General features: G+C 36.2%; 1 non-coding gene across 1 annotated transcript; it reads right to left on the bottom strand.

Annotated features, from left to right (window-relative positions):
- Nucleotides 1-789: 789 nt before the first annotated feature.
- LOC124889198 lies at nucleotides 790-896 on the bottom strand. Its single transcript, XR_007047807.1, has one exon. It is a non-coding gene; the product is annotated as a small nucleolar RNA R71 (small nucleolar RNA).
- Between the last annotated feature and the right edge of the window lie 6,968 nt (nucleotides 897-7,864).

The following is a 7,864-nucleotide window of genomic DNA, read 5'->3' as shown; positions in this document are numbered from 1 at the left end:
AGTCCTCGTGGGTACTATATCTGACTCTCTGAGTCACTATATTACTTGTATGATTGTGTGCACTTGTGTGTGCGATAGACTGCAATAAGTTTTGGCACCGGTGTCGGGGACTCAAATAGTTAGTAATTTTCTATATTTTTTGGTTTTTTATAATAACTATAAGTGTTAAAAACTTGATCTTAGTGGCTGACTTTTTTAGGACAAGCAAAGTAACGGTCTTGCAATATATAGGTAGTTGGTAGAGCCTTATTCGAAACTAGAATAGGCATTTCATAAGAGGCGAAGAAATCACTATCCAATTCAGCAATTTCATATGGTGGAGAAAGAAGAACCTAATCTTATTGATTCAATTGATCCAAATGCGGCGCGTGTTCTACCTCTGGTAGTTCCAGCTGCACCTGCTCGATCAGAAGCCAACCTATTCGTGAAGTGGCAATCCCACTTATGGACCATGCTACTAATTGCATCTGCAAGCTAGAGTTGGGTAATCGGTTTGAATAAAGCAAAATATGGAACAACTACTATGTTCAAGTGGAAAATTTATAGGGTTGTCACATGAAGACCCATAACAGAACATACAAACTTTCTTAGAAATAAGAGATACCTATATTCCTACTGGATATCTACTGATTATGTCAGATTAACTCTCTTCCCATTTTCTCTATTTAGGGAAGCGAAGAGGTGGTTATATGCTAAACCACCAAACTTCATCACTTCGTAGGATTATCTTGATCGAATTATCTTGATCGGATGTTCCTTATTCAATCCTTTCCATCTGGGAATATAGCATATTTGAGAAGCAATATTTTAAGTTTTAGGCAGAAAGAAGGATAAAATATTTATGAAGTTTGGGAGTGATTTAAGGGTAAGCTTAGAAATTTCCCTCACCATCAACGGTCTAATGATGTACTGGTTCATACTTTCATAGAGGGTCTTGATCCAAACACCAAAATTCTCTTAGATTTAGCAGTAGGTGGGAATGCTCTTGAGAAGATGTATAATGTATTATACACTTTACTGAATCAGATTTCATTGGGGAATCCTGAGTGGCATGCTGACTCAAGAAGTGCTCCAATGTAGGTTTCAAGTGTGTTAGAGGTGGATAGGTTTACTGTTATATCAATTCAGATTGCTGCACTACAAAATCAGTTAACTACTCAGCTCAGCAAAATAAAATTGGGGATTACACAGCCTGTATCAATAGCTAATGCAAGCGAATACTTGGTCTGAGATTTGTAGAAGTAGTGAGCATCCATTGAAAACTTGTACAACTAATTTAGTGTCTATTAATTAAGTGGGGAATGTGAATCATCAAGGAAAATAGAACTTTGGTGACACTTACAATTCAAACTGGCAAGTCACCCCAATTTCTCATGGTGTGGAATTAGGCATAAAATACAAATCAATTACGTGGGCTAGTGAATCAAACTCGGCAGCATCATTTTCAAGGGAATCAGAACACAACTCAAACTAGTAGTATTGAAGATATGTTAAAGAATATTATGTCTACTCAAGCACAATTGGTAGCAGATGTGAAGATCCCATAGATTATTACAAAAAACTTAGAGATGCAGATAGTTCAGATGGCAGGAGCACAACATATCGGGCCTCAAGGTGATTTGACAATTAATATAGAATCTCCTAAATAACTAATGGCAATCACTTTAAAGAGTGGTAAAGAGATGAAGAACCTACAAAGACAACTAAGGAGGTAGAAGTGGAGTTGGTTCCTCAACAGATAGATGACAAAGTTGCTAAAAATGCCAGGAAGTCGGAGTACTTAAACAACAAAAATTTCTAAATAGGTGAAAGAGATACCACCACACCTTTCCCACAGAGGCTTAGAAAATCAAAAGAGGATGTATGTTTCAAAAAGTTCTTTGACACATTTAGAGAGATTCACATTAACCTCCCTCTTTTAGGTGTTTTTCAAGGAATGCCCAAGTATACTAAGTACTTGAAGTACATGGTCACTAACCAACTTAAGATAAAAAATATTGATACAGTAGCACTCACTGAGGAGTGTAATTCTGTGGTGATGCAAAAGATGCCTAAAAAGCTTAAAGACCTTAGGAGTTTCACGCTCTCTATTTAAATTTGCCATAGTGAGGTGGTTCACACACTTATTGATTTAGGTGAAAGCACCAATTTGATGCCCATTTTCTTGTTCAACACTCTGGGTTTAGGTAAGCTGAGATCGAGCTCTATGATACCCCAATTGGAAGATCAAACCCTAGCATATCTCAAAGGAATCATAGAGAATATTCTCATCAAGGTTGGTAAGTTTGTTATTCCTACTGACTTTATTATTTATATTTTTAGGCAGATGAAAGAGTACCGATCGTCATGGGATGTCCATTATTACATACTGGAGGAGCATCAATAGATGTGAGAGAGGGAACACTCACAATCTCGTTGGGTGATGAAGAGGTGGTTTAAAAGTTTATAAACCATTCAACACATTAACCTACTACAAAGATTTATGCATGATTACAATGATTGAAAGGGATAAGTATGGCATGGTGGAGTTTATTTCACCAAAGACCTCTTTATACGTCCTCATTGATCTGCCCAAGCCCCAAATAACATAGATTGAATTGATGCATATTGATGATCCTGAAAAGGTTAATGTTTGGAAAGATGTTGATCTTGAGAGTTCACACTTAAGAGTTAATAAATGAATAAGAAAATAGCCTCCAAGTAGGAGGAAGAGGATGAAGGAAAATGACTAAGTCTAAGATTGGGTCATGCCGCGACACTAAATCAGGCGCTACTTGGGAGGCAACCCAAGATAAGGTAGGTTTTATTTTAAGTATTTTTAGTTTTTACTTGACTATTTTTTGTTTTCGTTGAGTCATAGATTGATGTGAAGTCTAAGTACTAGAAAATATAAGCTAAGGAGAATAAAGAAGATTGAGTGTGGGGTACCATGGACCCTCTTGATGTATAAAAATGCTACTATCTAGGCCTTGAGGCCTTAGGGAGTATTTCTATCTCTACTTTTAAGTATACTTTGGGGACAAAGTATATTGTTAAGTGTAGGGTGGGAAAATTCTCATTTTTAGGAGTAATTTTTAATTTTTTTTGTGTGGGATATTCTTGTTGGTGCTATATTTGATTTCACGGTCCAAGTGTTTTGGTTGTAAAGACTATGTTGATTGTGTGAATTACTACTTTTGAGACTCATATGCTCATGATTATGACTCGTGTACGTGTTGGCTTAATGTTGAATTCATGTGATTGTTTGGTTGGGAGTCTATAATGATCCTACTTGAGTTGATCATGTGGCATGTGTGTGTGAGGTTTTGTGTATTTCTTGTTATACTTGATGTTTATAACTTTCTTGGTATGTTCAAATAGAAATAAAGAGTGTGGGTTTAGGAGATGATATAGGAATTTCTTTGATAACCATGTTATATACCCTCTTTTACTTACCCTTGTGCATCATCCTTATTAAACCCATTGAGCCTTTAGCTTATTTTCTTTGGCAGCCTCATATGTAGTTTGTATCCCCTTCTTTGATAATCCTTAATTTGATCCAAAGCTCCTAACCACTTTAGTGTAAAATTAATTGAGTTAAGGAGTTTGAAATTCAAGTAGGAGAGGGGTGAAGTGAATCCCCAAAGTAATAGCTTTTGGTGTGTACAATTGATGTGTTGTGGTTAGGAGTTACAAAAATTTTTGCTAAAGAACTTCACATTTTTAGCCCATTTGTGTTACAATGAACTTATTTTGGCCTCGATCCTCCTTTTATATTATGCACCTTAACTAAGGCAAATTGCTTAAGTTGAGGGTGGCTATCATAGGGGTACGTAATGTAAAGTGGGTATGAAGAATGGTAAAATTTAATCATAAATTAATAGACAATACTCCCACCATTGTGTATATGAACAAGCTTAAAAAGATGGGGAAAAACAAAAGATGGGGTAGACAAGATTGGTGGAAATTGGTTATTAAAGGTGAATTGAATGAAAAGTGTGATGTATTAAAGCGCTTCGGGAAGATAGTCTCTATTATTGATTAAAATAGTTCCTACCCGTCCCTTAGCCTAAATTACAACCCTTAAGGACCTATTTGATCCTAAGCTTCATTATTATAATATTAGTGGAGTACTACACTAAGGGCAAGCCTATGGTTCACCTTGTGTAACTGGTGAATTCTTTGTGAGAGTGAGCGTAATTTGATTCTTGTACTAGATTTTAAATAAATTATATTTATGTGAGTGATTATAGGTAACTCTCTTCTTGTGAGGGTAGATGTTTGATACTAGTTGGGTGATTTGTATGATGTCTTTGATTGAAAAATATGTATGAGTTTGCCAACTAGGTGAGTCAATTCTTAAGGGTAGGATGTTTTGGAGTAGTATTCTTGAACTATCAATTGTGTTTGTAACATGATTGGTGTAGGAACTTGCATTCCGTGTAGTCATTGTAGTACTAGCTTGAATGTATTGCTTATAGTATAAGTGTGGAGTCACATCAACTTACTATTCTCTGAGTAAATAGTTGTTCAAGTACGAAAAAGGCTTTAAGTTTGGGTTGATGATCTGAGGTGAATTTATGCACCTTACCGTTATTATTCTAGCTTATTTAGCCTTATTATGAGGACTAATTGTGTGTTTAATGAGTGAATAATGATATAATTTAGCATATAAGTGTTTAATTACTTGATTACAATGTGTATGGTGTCTTTCAAACAATTTTGTACTTAATTTGGTCACTTAGAGTTCAAATGAGAAAACTAGTGTTACTAGCTTGAGCTAGATGCTGTTCTATTTGATCTCTATGGATTCTAGTGACTGTAATGAGTTCCTAATGTTATTATTGTGTAATTATGTGTGTAAAAATGTTTTTATAGTGTTCAATATTCAATTGTATCAAGCCTAGATTTGAACAAGAAGTTAAAAGTCAAAAAGGGAATAACTAGTTCTTAGATTAAGTTTTTAGTTCGTTATCCTTGATATTATGTTGTTTTGATCTCTAATTTGTGGTGTTTGATGATATAGGATCCTTTGTGAGTTGATTGTGATTATATATGTATGATACACAATATTTAAATCAAGTGGAAATTACACCATAAGGCTTGGGATGGAAGGACAAGTGCACAAGACAAGTTCAGAAGTCAAATTGAAGTCGTAAATGCATGGGGCATCGCGGACCTTGGTCCATGCCATGAGAGGGGAATCGTGGAAATTGAGATGGATCAGAGGATGAATTTTCGGTGTGTCACCAAAATGAGGCCGCATCGCACACCCTAGTCCATGTAATAAGAGGGGCAATGCAGACAATAATCCAAAAACGACCAATTTGTCCTCTTATAAATAGGACACTTGAACTTGATGTTAGACACCTTGGACGACTTTGAAACTTTGACGGAGGCTATAAAACACTTCAATTAGGGTTTTTCTTCTATTAATTTAGTTTATTTATGGATTTTATCTTGTATTCATCTATGGTGATTATGACTATGTCCATGAGTTGCTAAACACCCCTGTTCTGGGGTTGAGGCTGAAAACATGATTACACTTTGATATTCATAGAGTAGTTTATTGTTGAATTATCATATGGGTTATTCTAAATCTCTTGTTCTTACTATTTTGATGATTGACCACCATTAAAATACACCTATATTACTTTATGAATCTGAGAGGAGAGTTATAGGTTAGATCAAAGAGTTTAAGGAGCAAGGTTCGTGTTCTTTTATAAAATAAAGGATTTGAATTATTGTCTAGGATAGAGATATACCTAGCATTCTTTTTTGGTGCACTCGCAAGATCATATCTTAATGCATTTAAATGGATTATTGCATCCCCGCTCAACGATGTAGTTGTAATGTCCACTTAGGTAGAAGATTAGAGGATCGAGAGACCATGATCATACTCTAAACCCTACGAATCATTAACCTGATAATCAATTGAACCACGAAAAGAATAGAGATTTGTAAGAGTGTTGAAAGTGTGTCAACCTTGGAATTCTCACTCGTATTGTTTACATCTTTGCATACGTTGCTATTGTCACACATTTTTACTTTTTTATTACTTAGATTATTAGGTAAAACTTCAAAATCACCTCGATACTTTAAAACACTTAATACATTCTTGTTGAAACTAAAGGTTAGTAGAATTACTAGTTTAGTAGTCCTCGTGGGTATGATATCCGGCTCTTTAAGTCACTATTACTTATACGAATGCGTGCAAATGTGTGTGCGATAGACTACAATAGTATACCATCAACATCGTCCCCAGTCGGGACAGAGGAGTTTCCATGTGTATCATATCGTCGAGGCATGATCTGAAAAACGAACAAAAAGAATTAGAGAGGAATTCAAGACCTTAGACTTTACAGCTTGAAATCAGAACACAAGAAAGAGGTACATTCGTAAAGGTCTTGTAGCCTCTCCCTTATAAGTGTGGCATGCTACACACCCTTCAAAGAGAATCTACTCGACACGTCTTTGTGGACTCCCAATTGACTATGAACCTAGGGCTCTTATACCAATCTGACATGACCCAAACCAGGGCATAGTCGTGTTGGGTGCCTCAAGCCCAATCGGGACCGGAGAACACCCCTAATATCCTACTATAACCACCCTACATCCCATATCAAATGAGTTCCAAATATATAGATATGTAATCCAAAACAAATTGGAATAATCATAAATTAAATACAGTCAATCGGTGTCAGCTATAATACCAATACCAATGCCAAGGCTGACAACAATACCGACACCGCCCATACCAACCCATAGTAGTCCCATAAAGCTTCTATCTGAAAGTAAAACAATATCCGATCAGGACATTCCCCCGATCTTATCCAAAACCAAAGTCTATAAAATGACCAATGTGTGTAAAGAAAACCATAACATGAAATGGAGCCTTCCGAAGTATGGAAGATCACCACTTCAATCCAACACCAGCTGATCCCTAATTTGATCACTGAACAGGAGCAGTAGAATTGTCGGTTCCTACATCACGTGGGAATACAACGCTCGAAGATGGGTTAGTGGGTTAACACTAGCATGCATTCAGAATAGGGATAAAATAATGCCAAACTTTAAAACCAAGTGAACAACCATATGCATTCACAACCATACATATATATATGTAATCCGTGCTGGGAAAGGGAACTGTGTTTAGTATGCCTTTGGAATTATTAACCTGGGTATGTGAATCTTAACTATCCTAGAACCACCCATGGGCTATATGGGTCCAGTGTTACCCCTGAATGGGCCCCGATATATGTAGCCGCATGAACCAGAGATTCCATAAGAGTAAGAGATTTTCATGTTCCCTTTGCTCTCCATGATACAAATACACGAGTGCAACTTAGGGGATTATCGTATACCCCATAAGTATAGGGTCACCATGACCTATCCTCATGTCGGTAAACACGAGTTTCTAGTGTTCGTCCATTTGAATCGCACTTTCACGATTAGCTATCACTACCCGCTTTTCTTTCCCAATTAAAACCATTAACATACAACGAAACCACCATTCCATTTATTATTAACCAAGGCTATAAGTAGTGGTATCGTCATACCGATTATAGCTTGCAAGAAATATCCTTAGCCAGCCGTTTAAAGATGTGATTCCCATATAACCATAGATTACATTATTAAGTTTGTTTGGGGATTCCCATGTACCCCGCAAGTATAGTCATTACTTAGTTTGCTTGGGGGATTCCCTTATACCCCACAAGGCTTTCAATTAAACCAAACTTATAACCACTAAGACCTTACTATTTAACTATTTAGTACCATTTAAAACCATCCAATCCAGTTTAAGTCCCATTACCAAGTTAGACCATGCAATAGTTTCTTTAAAAGTCCAACTATATAATAAAAGAATTCTAATAGGCATTTTAAC

The sequence above is a fragment of the Capsicum annuum genome, chromosome 11 (genome assembly GCF_002878395.1).
Source record: "Capsicum annuum cultivar UCD-10X-F1 chromosome 11, UCD10Xv1.1, whole genome shotgun sequence".
NCBI lineage: Eukaryota > Viridiplantae > Streptophyta > Magnoliopsida > Solanales > Solanaceae > Capsicum > Capsicum annuum.
The sequence above is the reverse complement of the archived record's forward strand: the minus strand, read 5'-3'. Positions and strand labels throughout refer to the sequence as shown.